This window comes from Schistocerca americana, chromosome 3 (assembly GCF_021461395.2).
Source record: "Schistocerca americana isolate TAMUIC-IGC-003095 chromosome 3, iqSchAmer2.1, whole genome shotgun sequence".
Classification (NCBI taxonomy): domain Eukaryota; kingdom Metazoa; phylum Arthropoda; class Insecta; order Orthoptera; family Acrididae; genus Schistocerca; species Schistocerca americana.
The window spans coordinates 280,674,901-280,696,115 of record NC_060121.1 but is presented as its reverse complement, the minus strand read 5'-3'; the positions used below and the strand labels follow the sequence as shown (position 1 = coordinate 280,696,115).

The following is a 21,215-nucleotide window of genomic DNA, read 5'->3' as shown; positions in this document are numbered from 1 at the left end:
TCGTATGCATGCATGAAATTTCTAAGCAGAAATGACCTGCCGATAGACAACGCAGTTCCCACTAGTTCTGCATTGCAGAGAAGTAAACAGTCGAAAGTGTTGATGCAACTTCGTAGCCTGACATGTGCATGTTTACATCGCAATAGCTGATTTCAGCCGACTTGTTTTCAATTTCATAATGTTCCTCCGATCTCTTTGCAAAGAGTTTCAACTTAAACATTAACAAGCATTATATCAATGTACTCGTCTTTTCAAGTGCTTTCGGCTGCTATTTTTTTCAGTTATACCACTGTATTTAAAAAATCATACTTGCTTCAATATCTCGACCGACACACGAATTAAGAGACTTTATTGCATACCAAAGTTCAAGCCCCTTGGCGTACTATCAAAACAAAGTCCTTAAGCATCACCGGATGTGGATACGGAGAGGCAAGTTATCAGCACACCACGCTTCCGGCCGTTGTCAGTTTTCGTGACCGGTGCCGCTACTTCTCAACCAAGTAGCTTCTCAATTGGCCTCACAAGGGCTGAGTGCACCCCGCTCGCCAACAGCACTCGGCAGACCCAGATAGTGACCCATCCAAGTGCTATCCAAGGCCAGCAGCGCTTAACTTCAGTGATCTGACGGGAACCGGTGTGACCACTGCGGCAAGGCCATTGGCACTTAGAGTGCTATCATTTGCCGAGAACCTCCTTTCGACATCTATAACCAATGACGAAATAAAACGGATTTTATGTTTTACGTGACTCACCCTGTATGTCTGAACTATCGTTGTCAGCGTTGATTTTCTGTCGAAACTTACGAGAACAACCCTATCACGGTAGTGTTCACGGTAGCTCACTCTCTGCCCTAATTTCCGATATTACCCCATATTCGTTCAACCATAAATCATTGCCTTCTTTCCAGTTCACTTCACTGACCTCTCACTGTATCTATATTGAGCCGCAGCATTTCGTTTTTAAGATTTTCTAGTTTCACTACTGTGTTTAAAACTCTAACATTCCATGCTAGTATAATGCCATCCGTTCATTGGTTATATCATTTTTTTCTCATGGCCACAACCCCCTTGGGGAGTTCCCTTCCAGAGTTCCGATTTCGTGACAGTTTGAAATCTTTTGCCAATGAAGTGATCATCATGACAGTTTTTTAACTGCAGGGCATCTGCCCTGTGGGTACACACTAAGTCTTCAGTGCAGTGGTTTTCGTTGCCTTCTCCATCCGCATGCGGTCGATCATTGCCGCTTCTTCCAGCTTTTAGGGGTAGTACCCACATCAAGGGCAAGAGAGTGCCCTGAACTTCTGTCTGCTGCTACGCCCTCTTCGACAAGACCACTGGCAGAACGAGAGTGACTTGTTATGTAGTAAGTCTTCGACCGCCAGTGATGATGAATGGTTCAAATGGCTCTATCGGACTTAACATCTGAGCTCATCAGTCCCCTAGAACTTCGAACTACTTAAACCTAACTAAGACACCTCTATGCCCAAGGCAGGACTCGAACCTGCGACCGTAGCGGTCGCACGGTTCCAGACTAATGCGCCTAGAACCGCTCGGCCACAAGAGCCGGCTCAGTGATAATGATTTTCATTCAAAGTTTAAACAGTGGCTGAGTATGAACTCGGTACTGATGACGGTTTGATTCCTAGCCGAAGACGCTACACCTAGACCACTGGTTCATTCTAATTATTATTCCCAAATGTTTACTTTTCATCGAAAAGTGGTCGTCCACTTCCATTACTCACTCTCTGCCATCAGCTTTCATCGTCTTTATTCTCACTTGAAATCACAGATCATTGTTGTACTGTGCATGAAAATTAATATGCAATAATTTCTCACATTATACGAATTTTCATAAGATGAACATTTTCATACATAATAATTGCGCATCAAAAAGTAAATTCGTAAGTAATTCACGTCTATCTGAATAAAATAGGCTGCCAAATACGAAAACAGTTACCACTGGAAACAAAAAATAATTAGTGATTTTGAGAACAACGTCCAATCAGTAAAGATAATTACACCCTAATAAAATTTCCATCCCGATGCCGTTATAGAACAAAGCAAAATTTTATCAACAAGTAAGGAATATATAGCAAAATTGCTGAAAAATTCTGATAATCACCAGTTACCATATCAGCAGCAGCCCCAATAATGATCAGATTCCACAACCCATGTATGAAGAGGTAGTGAAAAGTGTTAGATACCTAAAAAATCGCAAGGCAACTGGAAGTAACGACATTCTAGTTGAGATACAAAAATAGGGAGGAGAAACACTAGATAGATATATGTTTAACCCGATGCTGGTAATACGGAATATGTGATCATACCAGCAACACGGAAAGAATCCTTAATAATCTCAACACATAGAAAAGGTGACAGGAAAGACTTCAGAAACTATAGAGAAATATCCCTAGTTAACACTCGCTGTAAGATAGTAACTAGCCTATTACTATATCATTTGAAGTTATATACAGAAAAATTTAAGTCCCTTTTGCAGGTAATACATTTTCAGGTAGAGCAATAAATGTAAAAGTGTGGGAATGCAAACAAAAAATACTTTACTTACCAAAATAATTTATAAAAACTTGTGACTCCATTCACTGGAAAATCTTTTGAAATTTAATGAAAGAATTTGAATTTCCAATGAAACTTATAAATCTCTGAAAACTGCATTGTTGATAATATAAATAGGGTTTTGCTGAATGGAACGAAATTCGACCATTTTAAAAACATAATTGGGCTACTACAAGGGACATGCTCTGTCGTCGTTCTCTTTGAAACAACCTTGGAGGGAGTTGTGATGGGACTCAAACCAGTACCTGCTGCAATTCTCCAATGAAATAAAATTAAGGTGTCGCCTTATGTCACAGGTATCGTGTTCGTTGAAAGTAGTGAAAATGAGATTAGATATTTATTTGTGAAGTTTACAGAAGCAGCATCGAAACTTGGCCTAAAAGTAAACAAGTAAAGATGAGAAAACAAAACACATCATAATTCAAAGACCCAAGGATGAATAAGACAATCAATCGCATCAAATAATCGGCAAACATAAATTCGAAGGAGTTCAGTAGTTCAGATTTCTGGGCACAATGGGAGATGAACAAAAGAAAATATGATAAGAAGTGAAAATGAGACACCAAAATACTAACAGACCCCAGTACTCCATACAACAAATGACAGGATCTAAACTACAAGCAAGGACAACTAAAATGAAAGTTTACAACACTATCATCAGACCAGTTCCAGCCTACGGAGCAGAAACATGGGGCTTCACACAAAAGGAAGAACGCCAGTTACAAATTTTTGAAAACAGAGTCGACAGAAAAATCATTGGTCCATACTACGATAATTAATCGCAAAGCTGGAATGGAGGACACAACACAGAAGTTCACATGATAACACAACAAGGAACAATAATGAGCACAATAAATTCCAGAAGACTACATTGGGCAGATCTTCAAACGAGAATGAAATAAGGTCGAGTGGTTTCAAATATACTGATGGAGAAACCACTTGGCAAAACACCGAGGGGGAGACCAAGGAGTGCAAGGCTAAATACAATTGAAACAACATGCAACAGGAGAACATCGCTATTACCGCCAAGGGTGGCTTATAAAATTTCTTTATTGAACATCCAGTTATGGTCCACAGACTATCATCAGTTTCATAAAAGCATTTACGTCATACCAGGTGACGTAAAATCAATGACTTCAGATAGTAAAATCTATAAATTCGTCAGCGTTGTCATGCAGTAGTATGTTATATAGTCAATCATAAAATGTGCCAGAGAGTGCATACATTTTATGACTGATGATATAATTCATAATAGAATGTGACAACAATGACTAATTCAAGAGCTTTATCATCTGACGTCGTTGAGTTTGTATCTCCTGGTATGGTGTTGTGGACCGAAACTGGTTGTTAATTTAAGAAATTTAATCAGCAGCTCTTGGCGGTAATCGTAATGTTCTTCAAATATTTACATGTGGGGCACCACGTTCTGAAAATACGCACCAGGATAGAGGTAAATAACTGGCAAGAAGGAGCACAAGACAGAAGCATTGATAAGCAACATCTTTGAGTTCCTGAGAGTCGAAGAGCAGGAAGAAGAAGAAGAAGAAGAAGAAGAAGAAGAAGCAGCATGAGATTCAATCACGGACCGCTCCCCAGCTATTTTCAACGAATACTGATATGAAATGCCCTTCGCTGTAAATGTTATGGAGCAACAATAGGAGATAGTGGAGACCGTTGCATGTTTACGCCGTGGTACGTTTATGCAGATCACTTTTCAGGAACTACTCTTGCTAGAGCACTGTCTACAATAGAAAATTAGTACTGCCATCTACTGAGGGTTCTCACAAACTTCACTGCACCAGCTGAATTAACGCCTTAGCGCGAAGAGGTTGTTTTTGAGCAAGGTGAGTAAATTATATTACTCAAATGTCGGAGCTTCTAGGGTGCAGATCTTTGATAACTGAGAACAGATAAATATCTGCTCGTTTACTGGAGATTAATCTACTTTACGAGGTACATTTGTATAATTTGGAAACCTGAAACTAACTACTGTAGTCTCGAAACTAATTCAGACATGACGATGGGAGGACATGTCTATGCAGTTGTGTTGGGGCATGTTTACGCACCATTTCGTATTGCTGATACCCCAGTCAAGAAACAGTATGATGAAGAAGGTGAAAATTGCCTTTGTATTTATGTTTAAAACTATGCAACAGAAAGAAACCAAGAACTGGTCAGTATTTTTCATCTGAAATGTGGGCTCACAACGGTTGTGCCGCCGGAAAAACATCATTTTGAGTGAATAAATTGCAACTCGGATATGGATGTTGAGTAGAACCTTAATTAACGTTCGAACTTTTACGTAGACCATATTATGCTAACAGGCGAAAGTTCCGCAAAAAAATGTTTGCTACAATAAAATTGCTCCCTTTTAGCATGTTGGTCGATATAACTAAGACTGTAATTTATTTACTGCCAGCAAAAAATATTTTTAAAAGTTCAGCAGTGTGTTTTGTTTTTTCGTTATTGTGTTTCGTGATATGCGTAAACGTTCCCCCATAGGTGAGTAACCCTGCAGCATACTCGAGGCACGTTTACGCTTTCGACTTGAGTCTATATAAACTTATTTTGTACTTTTAAATGTAAGGTTGAGTTAGAACTATGTACCAAGTAATACTTCAACTAACTTAGCGCCCACCGCTTCTCTCATAGGCTTTATGGTCTGCACGAATTTTTTTATTTCTTTCTTTTTCCTTAATAGAGTTTTTATGTTGTTCACAAATTGCAGCACTTTCTATACCTTTCACGGCACTTAAGGTCATAGAAGCATGGGCATTGCCAAATGTACATCTGATGAAAATGCGAATGTGGTAGCTGGAGTCCAAGTTTTTGTTGATCATGCCTTTTGCGTTCTTGTGAATATATTGTAACGTCCACTTTGAAAAAATTATGAATGACTCTGCTAGTAAACTTCTACGTTACTTGATTTTCAAACAGCTGAGCAAAACTCAACGTACGCAAACAGTTTTCTCTTTACTTATTCTCCACATTTCTAAACTGACACACAATATTTTTTGCGCAACGCAGTCTGACTTTCAATAATCCCTACAAAAGAATGGCCCTAACAATAACTTATACCTTTCATGAATCACTTACCTCACAAAAATCTTCGTCACTCGAACTACTGCAATACAGTGAGCGCCAATACTGCCAGCTACATGAAAGATTCTAATTACTGAAGGTATTAATTACTGATAGGCATAGTTAGCAAATGAATGATTTTGATAGAGAACAAGCAATGTATTTACCTTATTATCGTTCAAAAGTCATAATATATATGTATACATAATTTTGCGACATCCAATTAAACAAATTTACTCTTTCTGATGGACACACGTCCAGATCGTCCGCTCAAAACTCTGGCATCTCTCTCTCCACATCCACCACTGCTGGTGGCTCACCTCCAACTGCCCGACGCTACGCGCTGTTCACATCCAACTGCCCAACACTACACAAGCGAATATTCCAACAATGAGTCCAACCAGCCACAGACTGTACACAGCACAGTCAGTGATTGTCATACAGAGCGCTACATGGCGTTACCAACATAAAAGCTTAAACATCCTACTCACAATATTTCCATAGAAACTTTCATCCCCAAAATCTAATTTATTCATATCTAACCGAGAAGTGAAATATCAATTTTCATAGGTTTAATTTTAAAAATTTTTAATATAAAAAATTTTTATCTTCAAAATTTCCATCCCCTACTTCCCCCCTTAGGGGCTGAATTTCCAAAATCAGAGAGATGTGTATTTTTTTAATTTCCAACCGAGAAATCAAATATCAGTTTTCCTACATGTAGCTATAAAAATACTTCAATAGCTCTTTAAGAACAATTTGTCTTCAAGAACACTGTCACCCACAATTTTACAGCGTTAGTGGTTAAATTTCCAGGATGCTGAAACACGAATATTTTTTTCTGACTAAGGAACAAATTACCTGTTTCGTAGTTCTGCCTTCAGAATTACCTTCATACTGATATATTTTTAAAAAGGTCTTCGTTCCTTATCTCATTCCCTTACCCGCGGAATTTCGAAAAATTACTTCATAAACGACCAACACCTTCTCCAAATTTCAAGATTCTATCCTTAGCATTTTGGGTTGGGTGATGACGAGTCAGTCAATCAGGATATTTTTATATTATTGTATAGATAACTGATGATGGTCGAAGTAGAGAGGATATAAAATGTAGACTGGCAATGGCAAGGAAAGCGTTTCTGAAGAAGAGAAATTTGTTAACATCGAGTATTGATTTAAGTGTCAGGAAGTCGTTTCTGAAAGTATTTGTATGGAGTGTAGCCATGTATGGAAGTGAAACATGGACGATAAATAGTTTGGACATGAAGAGAATAGAAGCTTTCGAAATGTGGTGCTACAGAAGAATGCTGAAGATTAGATGGATAGATCACATAACTAATGAGGAGGTATTGAATAGAATTGGGGAGAAGAGGAGTTTGTGGCACAACTTGATCGGTTGGTAGGACATGTTCTGAGGTATCAAGGAATCACCAATTTAGTACTGGAGGGCTGCATGGAGGGGAAAAATCGTAGAGGGAGACCAAGAGATGAATATACTAAGCAGATTCAAAAGGATGTAGGCTGCAGAAGGTACTGGGAGACGAAGAAGATTGCACAGGATAGAGCAGCATGGAGAGCTGCATCAACACAACCACAACCACAACAACAACAACAACCGTGTCATAATATTAAACAATAAATCTAACCAAAAAAGTTAAAAAATTCTCAGGGGAAATCTGCATTAATATGCTATTGTCTCCCTTATAAATCACATTTTCTGCGCATTTTTGTAAACCGGTAAACGGATTTCTTACTGTAGTTAGTCAGATATCATCAATCATTATCCATTAATATAGCAATTCTCCCTCAACAAAGTAAAATTTTAATTTTAAATATCACTGTGAAATTTATGAGTACATACAACTCTATGATGTGAAGTCCCTAAAAAGTTCCTAAGATTCTGAGAGGTGTTGACCTGCAGGACAAATAAAAACAAAAAAGAGTAAATACAAAAAAAAAAAAATTTCAAACGCGAGAGTGCAGGGCTGGTTGGCCATCGCGCCCACGTGCGCACTCGGACCGAGGAACTTTCCCATTTAGCCAGCGTAAGGCGACACAGTACTCTGGCGAAGTGCTAATTGTATACGATTCGTACACGTTTCCAGCATTAGCCGGCCCAGCCCCGCTAGTGAAAGCCTCTTATAAACGAATGGGCGCCTCCGAACAGCCAGCCAGGTAGTTTCCGAGGCAGGCGACCGCTGGCTGTGTGCCGAGGGCCCGGGCGTTAGCCGGGAAGGACCGACCTGTGTCCCTGTCCCAAGTGGCGCGACGAGATTACGGCTGGGCGCCGCGCTCGGAAGAGAGCTTAGGCGCGGCTGCCCGTGAACTTCACAGCGCTTTTCCAGTCAGCACTTCGGAACTCCCAGCGCCATCCATTGTGTTGAGCTACAAGCGCAGGTACAAGGGGAAGGTCGTAAGGGTTATGACCTCCTCCAAGGAAAACCTTACTTTGGGTGTTTCAAAAATGACCGGTATATTTGAAACGGCAATACAAACTAAACGAGCAGCGATAGAAATACACCGTTTGTTGCAATATGCTTGGGACAACAGTACATTTTCAGGCAGACAAACTTTCGAAATTACAGTAGTTACAATTGTCAACAACAGATGGCGCTGCGGTCTGGGAAACTCTATAGTACGATATTTTCCACATATCCACCATGCGTAGCAATAATATGGCGTAGTCTCTGAATGAAATTACCCGAAACCTTTGACAACGTGTCTGGCGGAATGGCTTCACATGCAGATGAGATCTACTGCTTCAGTTGTTCAATTGTTTCTGGATTCTGGCGGTACACCTGGTCTTTCAAGTGTCCCCACAGAATGAAGTCACAGGGGTTCATGTCTGGCGAATAGGGAGGCCAATTCACGCCGGCTCCTGTTTGTTTCGGATAGCCCAAAGCAATCACACGATCATCGAAATATTCATTCAGGAAATTAAAGACGTCGGCCGTGCGATGTGGCCGGGCACCATCTTGCATAAACCACGAGCTGTTCGCAGTGTCGTCTAAGGCAGTTTGTACCGCCACAAATTCACGAAGAATGTCCAGATAGCGTGATGTAGTAATCGTTTCGGATCTGAAAAATGGGCCAATGATTCCTTTGGAAGAAATGGCGGCCCAGACCAGTACTTTTTGAGGATGCAGGGACGAGGGGACTGCAACATGGGGCTTTTCGGTTCCCCATATGCGCCAGTTCTGTTTATTGACGAAGCCGTCCAGGTAAAAATAAGCTTCGTCAGTAAACCAAATGCTGCCCACATGCATATCGCTGTCAACAATCCTGTGCACTATATCGTTAGCAAATGTCTCTCGTGCAGCAATGGTAGCGGCGCTGAGGGGTTGCCGCGTTTGAATTTTGTATGGATAGAGGTGTAAACTCTGGCGCATGAGACGATACGTGGACGTTGGCGTCATTTGGACCGCAGCTGCAACACGGCGAACGGAAACCCGAGGCCGCTGTTGGATCACCTGCTGCACTAGCTGCGCGTTGCCCTCTGTGGTTGCCATACGCGGTCGCCCTACCTTTCCAGCACGTTCGTCCATCACGTTCCCAGTCCGTTGAAATTTTTCAAACAGATCCTTTATTGTATCGCTTTTCGGTATTTTGGTTACATTAATCCTCCATTGAAAACTTCGTCTTGTTGCAACAACACTGTGTTCTAGGCGGTGGAATTCCAACACCAGAAAAATCCTCTGTTCTAAGGAATAAACCATGTTGTCCACAGCACACTTGCACGTTGTGAACAGCACACGCTTACAGCAGAAAGACGACGTACAGAATGGCGCACCCACAGACTGCATTGTCTTCTATATCTTTCACATCACTTGCAGCGCCATCTGTTGTTGAAAATTGTAACTACTGTAATTTCGAAAGTTTGTCCGCCTGAAAATGTACTGTTGTCCCAAGTATATTGCAACAAACGGTGTATTTCTATCGCTGCTCGAAAGTTTGTCCGCCTGAAAATGTACTGTTGTCCCAAGCATATTGCAACAAACGGTGTATTTCTATCGCTGCTCGTTTAGTTTTTATTGCCGTTTCAAATATACCGGTCATTTTTGAAACACCCTGTATTTTCACATGGACCAATATACTAACTTTTTAGTCAACGTTTGGTAGATAACATATCATGGAAATCAAGGATCTTGTAAATCGCAAGGGATTCCACTTTTCAGTAATTTTCTTGAGAGGTGCACTGATATATACTCATACAGCGATACATACTCATGAAGTAATAAGCGCTATCGACAGGGGATGTCAAATTGATTCCATATTTTTAGATATGAAACGTCCCCTTTGTACAAATAAACATGATTGTGCTTAAACTGACACACAATATTTTTAGCGCAACGCAGTCTGACTTTCAAAAATACCTACAAAAGAATGGCCCTGACTAACATTAACCTATACGTTTCACAAATCACTTACCTCACAAAAATCTTCGTTACTCGAACTACTGCAATACAGCGAGCGCCACTACTGCCAGCCAAATAAAAGATCCAAACTACTGAAAGCTCTAACTACTGATAGGCACAGTTAGCAAAAGAAAGATTTTGATATAGAACAAACAATGTATTTACCTTAAAATTGTTCAAAAGTCATATTATATATATCAGTTCATGACAGCCAGTCTTACAAATTTACTCTTTCTTAATGAGACACGTCCAGACCGTCCGCTCTCAAAATTCCGCCATCTCTCTCCCCACATCCACCACTGCTGGCGGCTCGCCTCCAACTGCGCAACGCTACGCGCTGTTAACAGCCAACTGCCCAACACTACAATAGCCAACAACAATGCAAACCAGCCACAGACTGCACACAGCACAGCCAGTGATTTTCATACAGAGCGCTACGTGGCGTTACCAATAAAAAACCTATACAGCCTACTTACATAGATTTCCAGAAGGCAATCGACACCGTTCCTCACAAGCGGCTTCTAACCAAACTGCGTGCCTACTGAGTATCGCCTCAGTTGTGCGACTGGATTCGTGATTTCCTGTCAGAAAGGTCACAGTTAGTAGTAACAGACGGAAAGTCATGGAGTGAAACAGAAGTAATATCCGACGTTCCCTAAGGAAGTGTTATAGGCCCTCTGTTGTTCCTGATCTGTATTAAAGACATAGGAGACAATCTGAGTAGCCGTCTTCGATTGTTTGCAGATGATGCTGTCATTTACCGTCTTGTAAAGTCATCAGATGATCAAAACGACCTGCAAAATGATTTAGATAAGATATCTGTATGGTGCGAAAAGTGGCAATTGACCCTGAATAAGGAAAACTGTTCAGTTATTCGCGCGACTACTAAAATAAATCAGCTAAATTTCGATTACGCGATATGTAACACAAATCTGAGGGCTGTAAATAGGTAGGGATTACAATTACCAATAACCTAAATTGGAACGATCACATAGATAATATTGTGGATAGAAAAAACCAAATGCTGCGATTCATTGGCAGAACACTTAGAAGGTGCAACAGGTCTACTAAAGAGACTGCTTACACCGCGCTTGTCCCCCCTATTCTGGAGTATTACTGTGCGGTGTGGGATCCGCATCAGGTGGGACTGACGGATGACATCGAAAGAGTACAAAGAAGGGCAGCTCGATTTGTATTATCGCGAAATAGGGGAGATAGTGTCACAGGCATGATACGTGAATTGGAGTGGCAATCATTGGAACAATGGCGTTTTTCGTTGCGACGGGATCTTCTCATGAAATTTCAATCACCAGTTCTCTCCTCCGATTGCGAAAAAATTCTGTTGGTACCCGCCTACATAGGTAGAAATGATCATCACGATAAAATAAGAGAAATGAGGGCTCGTACAGAAAAATTTAAGTGCTAGTTTTTCCCGAGTGCCGTTCGAGAGTGGAACGGTAGAGAGACAGAATGAAGGTGGTTCATTGAACCCTCTGCCAGGCACTTTATTGTGAATAGCAGAGTAATCACGTAGATGTAGATGTAGATGGACTGCAGGCTGCAGAAAACATTCCACTCAGTCACAGGTTGAACGTATCTGCTGCCAATAACTAATCCGTCATGTCCATAAGTACAGGAAAGTGGAGTAAGACAAGACAGAGGGAGAAAGACATTCTTCTACGGAAAAAAATGTATTGATTGACTTTTCCCAAACGTAGGTGGAAACGATAGCAACAACAGCATTTGCACCAGTATGCAAAGTTGCATACCCAAGTCTATTTTTTGTAGACCCTCGTCGCCAGTTTTGTAAAGGCCTCGTCGTGACTGCTGTGGAGGCCGTTTGCCACTGTTGTTACGGTAGGCCGAGTTTATGAGTTCGTAAAACGGCTTCCGGTGCTGCACACCACTACGACAGTTTCTCCCTGCCACTATTACACAGCTATGCCCAAGGTCAGGTAACAGGATAGGAGCACGAATGTTCTACAACACTCTAACAAATTAGTAACAGTTACACAAATGAGTTAAGAGGTCTACTTATCATTGTGACTTGTTGAAGTTGTGAAGTCTGCAACACTGCTTGCATTATAACACGAAAAGCCCTCAGTATACAGGGTGATTCAAAAAGAATACCACAACTTTAAAAATGTGTATTTAATGAAAGAAACATAATATAACCTTCTGTTATACATCATTACAAAGAGTATTTAAAAAGGTTTTTTTTCACTCAAAAACAAGTTCAGAGATGTTCAATATGGCCCCCTCCAGACACACGAGCAATATCAACCCGATACTCCAACTCGTTCCACACTCTCTGTAGCATATCAGGCGTAACAGTTTGGATAGCTGCTGTTATTTCTCGTTTCAAATCATCAATGGTGGCTGGGAGAGGTGGCCGAAACACCATATCCTTAACATACCCCCATAAGAAAAAAGCGCAGGGGGTAAGATCAGGGCTTCTTGGAGGCCAGTGATGAAGTGCTCTGTCACGGGCTGCCTGGCGGCCGATCCATCGCCTCGGGTGGTTGACGTTCAGGTTTCATAACTAACCTTTTTCGTAGGACTCTCCATACAGTTGATTGTGGAATTTGCAGCTCTCTGCTAGCTCTGCGAGTCGATTTTCCTGGGCTGCGAACAAATGCTTGCTGGATGCGTGCTACATTTTCATCACCCGTTCGCGGCCGTCCAGAACTTTTCCCTTTGCACAAACACCCATTCTCTGTAAACTGTTTATACCAACGTTTAACACACCACCTATCAGGAGGTTTAACACCATACTTCGTTCGAAATGTACGCTGAACAACTGTCGTCGATTCACTTCTGCCGTACTCAATAACACAAAAAGCTTTCTGTTGATCGGTCGCCATCTTAGTATCAACTGACGCTGACGCCTAGTCAACAGCGCCTCAAGCGAACAAATGTACAACTAAATGAAACTTTATAGCTCCCATAATTCGCCGACAGATAGTGCTTAGCTCTGCCTTTTGTCGTTGCAGAGTTTTAAATTCCTAAAGTTGTGGTATTCTTTTTGAATCACCCTGTATAAGTGCAAATAATCGTAGATGAACTTCACAGTACGTAGCAAGTGCAGTTTTACAATAACAGTCTGTTCACTTCTAAGAGTTCACTAAACGACGTTCCCTGTCTAAGTCAGCCCAAGACGATGATCTATAACGGAGTGGACGCGAGCTGCTCTTCTACTTTCCGAGGAAGCTTCTGTTCGTTGTCGGCGGGCTATTGGCGAGTCTCTATGGCACTGGAGACAGCACACATCTTTGCGCTTGTGGTGCTTTTGCCCTGACTGTGTCTTGTTAGGTCGACACAACACTATTGACCTGTAGTCATGCTCATAATGTAAGATGCTATAAGGTGTGTAGCATACGGTATGTAGCATAGTGAACGCAATATTGTGGCCAAGATAGACACGAAGCCCACGCGTGCCACAGTAGTACAAGTTTATATGCCAACTAGCTCTGCAGATGATGAAGAAATTGATGAACTGTATGATGAGATAAAAGAAATGAAGGGAGGCGAAAATCTAATAGTCATGGGTGACTGGCTTTCGATAGTAGGAAAGGGGAGAGAAGGAAACGCAGTAGGTGAATACGGATTCGGGATAAGAAATGAAAGAGGAAGCCACCTGGTAGAATTTTGCACAGAGCATAACTTAATCATAGCTAACACTAGGTTCAACAATCATAAAAGAAGGTTGTATACATGGAAGAAGCCTGGAGACACTAGAAGGTATCAGATAGATTGTATAATGGTAAGACAGAGATATAGGAACCAGGTTTTAAATTGTAAGGCATTTCCAGGGGCAGATGTGGACTCTGACCACAATCTATCGGTTATGAACTGTAGATTAAAACAGAGGAACTGCAAAAAGTAGGAATTTAAGGAGATGGTACCTGGATAAACTGACTAAACTAGAGGTTGTACAGACATTCAGGGAGAGCATAAGGGAACAGTTGACAGGAATGGCGGAAAGAAATACAGTAGAAGAAGATGGATAGCTTTGAGGGATGAAGTAGTGAGGCAGTGCAGAGGATCAAGTAGATAAAAAGACGACGGCTAGTAGAAATCCTTTGATAATAGAATCAATATTAAATTCAAAAATGCAGTAAATGAAGCAGGCAAAAAGGAAGACAAACGCCTCAAAAATGAGATCGCCAGGAAGTGAAGAATGGCTAAGCAGGGATGGCTAGAGGACAAATGTAAGGATGTAGAGGCTTATCTCACTAAGGGGTAAGATAGATACTGCCTACAGGAAAATTAAAGAAACCTTTGGAGAAAAGAGAACCACTTGTATGAATATCAAGAGCTCAGATGGAAATCCAGTTCTAAGCAAAGAAGGGAAAGCAGAAAGATGAAAAGAGTACATAGAGGGTCTATCCAAGGGCGATGTATTTGAGGACAATATAATGGAAATGGAAGAGGATGTAGATGAAGATGAAATCGGAGATACGATACTGCGTGAAGAGTTTGACAGAGCACTGAAAGACCTGAGTCGAAACAAGACCCCGGGAGTAGACAACATTCCATTAGAACTACTGACAGCCTGATAAAACTCTACCATCTGGTGAGGAAGATGTATGAGATAGGCGAAATACTCTCAGACTTGAAGAAGAATTTAATAATTCCAATCCCAAAGAAAGCAGGTGCTGACAGATGTGAAAATTACCGAACTATCGGATTAATAAGCCAAGACTGCAAAATACTAACACGAATTCTTTACAGACGAATCGGAAAGCTGGCAGAAGCCGACCTCGGGGAATATCAGTTTGGATTCCGTAGAAATGTTGGAGCACGTGAGGCAATACTGACCCTACGACTTATCTTTAGATTAAGGAAAGGCAAGCCTACGTTTCTAGCATTTGTAGAATTAGAGAAAGCTTTTGACAATGTTTATTGGAATACTCTCTTTTAAATTCTGAAGGTGGCAGGGGTAAAATACAGTGAGCGAAAGGCTATTTAGAATTTGTACAGAAACCAGATGGCAGTCGTAAGAGTCGAGGGGCATTAAAGGGAAGCGGTGGTTGGGAAGGGAGTGAGACAGGGTTGTAGCCTATCACTGATGTTATTCAATCTGTATATTGAGCAAGCAGTAAAGGAAACAATAGAAAAATTCGGAGTTGGAATTAAAATCCATGGAGAAGAAATAAAAACTTTGAGGTTCGCCGAAGACATTGTAATTCTGCCAGAGGCAGAGACACGTGGGGCCGAACCGCACTATAACCCTGGGTTCGGTGTGGGGAGGTGGAGGTGTGAAGTGGACTGCGGTAATCGTCGTCGGGTTGCGGACCACTGCGGTCGATTTCCACGGTAGAAAAACCAATACCTGGGAATAAAATAACAGTGCTGACCGTCAGAGCTGTCATTTTATTTCTAGGTATACGTTTTTCTGCTGTGGAAATCCAGCTTTGGACCTATCACTGGTTTCCACTATTTATCTTTCTAAGTAGTTGACAGTTACACCAACACAGTATATCTTTCGGTGAGATGTTTCTGTTTGATTCTTCTGTAATCTGCAATTTACCTACACAGTATTCACGTGGTTTTGTTTTTTTGTCACACAGCATGTTACTGTAGGTCTTATCAGTTAATTGGGGACGGGTGTGTTACAATGCAGCTTTTATATTTTCGACATACCCCCTCCTTAGCGATTTTATTTTCATTCTAAATTGCCGACAAAAGTTTAGTCTTCCGTATGTCCCAGTGTTGCTCATCGTATGCTCTGAGGTATGAGAGCACATTTTATTACAGCTACGTTAAAGGTTATTCGTTAATACTAGAGGGTAAATATAATGATAGACGTTAAGCTGATGATCGGATGTAATAGCACGAAACTGGTCGCGGAAGTCCAATAAAAAGGATTTTCATACAGCTGAAGCGGTTTTATTTATTTCCAAGACGTATGTTCATTATGGTAAGTGTAATACGAATAAATGTGAGTTCACATACGATTTTATATTGTTTACATTTTCAGGCGGTCAGATACGTTAAGTCTGATGCTGTTATAGTACTTATCTCAGTTGCATGTCTTTCCCTAATTCTGTGACGAGTGCTTTTCTACATGTGTTTCTCTTTGAAATTAAATTTGTTTGATTTCATGCTGTATTGATGTAATGAACACTGATTTTAACTAATTAATATTATTATGTAAAAGGATCCTAAATCTACTTTCATACTCCGCAAGCCTTCTTACGACGCGTGGTGGAGGGTACTCCACGTTCCACTGTAACTTTCTTCCCGTATCAAGTGAGAATGGTCCCGTGGAAGAAATACTGCTGATAAACCTCTTTGTGAACTTGAATCTCTCTAATCTTACTTTCAAATTCTTTCCACGACGTAACCAATATAGTGGTCGAATGTTCTAGTAGCGTACGCTCACGGAACTTTAAGAATAAACCAAACCGTGATGCGGCACGCCTCTCTTGCAGTGTCTGCCGTTGTAGTTGGCTGAGCATCTTCGTGACGTTTTCGCGCTCCGTAAATAAATCTCTGACGAAACCTGCTGCTCTTCTTTGGATATTATCTGTTTCCTCTATCAATCCTGCTTGGCGCAGATCTCAGACAGTTAACTAATATTCAAATATTGCTCGAACGAGGATTTTTTTAAGCTACCGCCTTCGTGGATGGACAAAGCTTCCTGAGAATTCTTCCAATGAAACTCAGACTACCGTCTACTTTACCAGCGATTAGTTGTCTTCGTATGTCTATGGGTAGATATTTTATTGATGTGACTTCTATCAATGACTGCTCTGCAATCTTGTAATCATACACTAACGAATCTCTCCGCCTGTTTGTGTGAAATATGCCACATCTATTTATGTTTTGCGTCAGCTGCTAATTCCTGTTCCATGCGTCGATCTTCAACAGGTCTCTCTGTGTTCCACTACAATTTTCTACCGTTCCAACTTCTCCGTATATAAGCACGTCATCTGCACAAAGCATCATGATACTGCCAACGTTATACACTACATCATTTACATATACTGTAAAACGTAATGGTCCATTTACACTGCCGGCCAGGGTGGCCGAGCGGTTCTAGGCGCTACAGTCTGGAATCGCGCGACCGCTACGGCCGCAGGTTCGAATCCTGCCTCGGGCATGGATGTGTGTGATGTTCTTAGGTTAGTTAGGTTTAAGTAGTTCTAAGTTCTAGGGGACTGATGACCTCAGAAGTTAAGTCCCATAGTGCTCAGAGCCATTTGAACCATTTTTTCCATTTACACTCCACAGGAGTCATCTGAAATTTTCTCTCTGTTAAGAACGACAAGCCCTGTTCTCTTTCCTAAAAACTCTTCATTCCAACCACAAAACTGGACTGATATTACATATGTTTGTGTTTTGTTCATTAGACGACATGTATAAAGGGTGCAACTGATGGAGCTGCGGATATTTTTATATATGATACCTTAACACCTACACATATCAAAGGGTTGGTTGTTTTTTTCTCTGCGTCAGACAGTCTTTCCACAAACACGTCACACAGTTTACTACCTGACCTTTTCTGCGCAGTCGTAACAGCACCACTAAGTGGACGACACCTGTCGTTAGGGACTAACCGTTTTGCTTTCACGTGTCACATTTCAGCACCAGAGCTGCTGCCCAGGGGAAATTAAATATTAATGGCTGGCTTTTACCACATGTGCTTGGAGGTACTAACGAACCTAAAAACTTACTGCTCATAATACCTAAATCATTAGTCTGCGGATGACGTAAATACTGATATAATGTTCTTCAGTACACTGTCCTCACTCATCAACAGGAAAATATGCACTTACACCTGCTGTACCCTTCATATGTTGTGAATGAATGTCGTGTGACGAGGGCCTCCCGTCGGGTAGACCGCTCGCCGGGTGCAAGTCTTTCGATTTGACGCCACGTCGGCGACTTGCGCGTCGATGGGGATTAAATGATGATGATTAGGACTGTGAAGAATACTCATCCGACAACACTCCGTGTGGATCGCTCACAGCTCCTTTCACATGTGAAAGTTTCTCTCGGTTAAGAATGACAGGCGGTGTTCTGCTGCAAAGAACTCTGCAATCCAATCACAAAGCTGATGCTCTGTACCGTCGAATTTTGTTCGTCAGGCGACAGTGTGGAACTGCATCGAACGCCTTGTGGAACTCAAGGAACGCAACATCAACATGGGCGCTCTTTTGGGATCTCGTTCAAGAACAGTGCGTGCTGTGTATCACACGATCGTTGTTTGCGGAATTTATGTAGATTTCTACCCAGGTGGAGTTTTGCCTCCAGAACTGTCATAATAAGAGAGCTACAACGTTTACTGGGATCCCACAGCAAACTGATGCCTACGACTTAGCCTTATAATTTCGTGCATTTTTTAGACAAAGTTTCTTGAAAGAGGGAATAACCTGCATCCAAATACTAGTAATGCTTCGCTCTTCCAGCAATCTACGATACCTTGCTGCGAGATATGTTATTATTATCGAATCCTATACGTAAGTGTCATGTTAAAACTGGGGATATGAGAAATTGTATTTACTAGGGGGCGGGCTGGAGAGCGGGGAGGGAGGTGGTGGTAGGTGGGGGGGGGGGACAGGGTGTCAGTAGAAATGACGTGTGGACACGGATCATCTAAAGTGAAAGCAGCCTACGTATTGAACGACAGCACCAAAATCTGTAGGTGGCCTTTCGTCAGCCTCATTTTCTTTCCCCCTAAGTAGACGCAAGAATTTAAAAATAGTTCGAAAATAATTGTAAATTAGGAAGAAATTATAGCTCTGTCTCAGAACTTTATCCTGGATCTCCGCCTCCATGTATGTGGCTGTTAAGTGTTCACCTTTTTCTGGGAACTGTGATACTCATCAATACGACCCAGTGTCCAAGATTCATACTTCACATTTTCTCTGCTGATGCACTGACTTTCATTTTCTTTCTTTTTTTGTTTCAGTGTTTAGCTGGCGTACTTGGCTATCAGCGTACTAACTTCTTTTGCTTCACGCTTACAATGATGAAGCCACTGAGGCGTAAGCGGGCAATGCCGGAAGTGAGAGGTAAGGGGCATTATTGCGTATGGTACGGGCCCAGTTACTTGGATTGATGGACGGAAGTCGAACATTCAGCTGTTGTGCGACTCTACATGTAGATCGCGAAAGAAATTCCATTCTGCAAGTCCTAAAAAAAAAGGGGGGGGGGGAAGGGGCAGTTTGCCACAAAGTTTTATCGCGTCGAAACAGTCAAGCTGCGACCATGGAACTTGGCAATGGCGTCAGTTTTTTTCTATATATCCATCCTTTAATGCGTACATTTTGCCTAACGACGTTTAACTTTCTTGTAGCTCTCTGCATTTCGGCTTTTCAGGATATGTTCCACTTTGAGGATGACGTCATCGTTACTCCGGAAAAGCATCTCCATACGGGGAAGGAGGAAGAAGTCACAGAACACCGTATAGGAGAAAACAGAATGGGCGAGGAAAATTTTATACCCTCAAGAAGCAGCATGTTTGACTGTGTGCTACGGAGAATGAGCCGGTGGAACAGAAACACCCCTTTCAAGAGCATGCCGCGACGCTTCCCCTTGAAAGTCACCCGTTATCCCGTCAGAAAGCTTCAGTAGCATGCTCCTGTAACGTTTTGCCCCTGTGGGCGTAATATGTTGCCACCAAACCATGGCAGTCACTGAAGATTGGATCTTCGCCTTAACGGCGTTGGTGAATCAGTATGCTTCAAGTGCTTGCTTTGCCCATTTCTCTCGGTATCGTAGGAAAACAATCGGCACTCACTCGCGGTGACTAAGTGGATAAACAATTCATTTGGATTGAACTGATACAGCTGCAATACTTCCGCCGCTACTTCGGTTCGGCAGGCTTACTGAATTTAGTGATCAGTTGTGGAACCCATCGAACGGCGACCTGCGTCATTGTAAAAGTATTGAACACTGATCCATGCCTGATTTTCACTCTGCCCATTATCACTTCGATAGTGAGAGGCCAGTCTTCGAGCCGCGACATCTCGTGTTATTCCCTGTTCTTCACAAAGAATAGATTAGGCACTTCGTTCTTCGTCATTTAAACTTTTGTTAACCACAGTCGGTCACCTGTCAATTGTGGAATATGATGGTGCACTGATGCTATACTTTTCCACCAACTCAACATGAATTTTTATAGCGGTCCTTCATTTGCAGAAAACGAATTGTCACACGATACTGCACTTTATTAATGGACTTCGCCATTATACTGGGTGGTCAGAAACAGCCCGAAAAGCTAGTAAGGGTATTACAGGATACGTTGTACTGAGCAATGACTATCAAGGAAAAAATTCAGTGCGTTGCGCCGTTTCCGATTTAATTAGCATTTAAGTTCACCAATCAGGTCACTGCGAGAGCAAATTGAAGCATTTGCACGCGCAGAAATGCGGTGATGCGCAGAAACCTGTGAGCCCGTTAGTTACACTTGTTCAGCTTCTCATTACCAGTTAAGATGTGCCTTTTTCGGAAGTGCTAAATTTAGGCTAGGTGAGTAAAACCTACATTAGTGCGGTTCGAGGATACGAAACGAAAAACAAAATTGACAACATTTTTGCTAGCAGGCAGCTTTGCGAGTGCAACGTCAATGCTAAGTAAATCGGAAACATATTGGAGTTTGTCTTAAGAAATATTTCTTAGCACAACCTATCCTACAACACCCTTATAAGCTTTCCACACTGTTTCTGACCACCCTGTACACACGCTCCTCTAGTGGCGTGTTGCGGTACATTGACGCGGGGCTCTCACTGTGAAGCAGGACTGAGTCAAGTACCTGTCTACAGTCGAATAATTAATTATGTAACATTACTTTTTTGATGTGATAATCGAAACTTTATATGGATATCCATCTTACCTGTGAATAATGCTACTGACATGGAATGGTGCAGCTCACACAGTGTAACACAAAAAGAAATCTCATTGAAATGACTTAGATGAAAGCAAGCAGCGGATTCAGACATTACAAAGAAACAGACGTACTTGCGAAGGAAGTAGTATTGATGGTTCAAATGGCTCTGAGCACTATGGGACTTACCATCTGAGGTCATCAGTCCCCAAGACCTTAGAACTACTTAAACCTAACTAACCTAAGGACATCACACACATCCATGCCCGAGGCAGGATTCGAACATGCGACCGTAACAGTAGCGCGATT

The 21,215-nt window shown here is 41.7% G+C and overlaps 1 pseudogene; it reads right to left on the bottom strand.

Moving 5' to 3' along the window:
• Window positions 1-543: 543 nt before the first annotated feature.
• Window positions 544-662, bottom strand: LOC124607984 (annotated as a pseudogene).
• Between the last annotated feature and the right edge of the window lie 20,553 nt (window positions 663-21,215).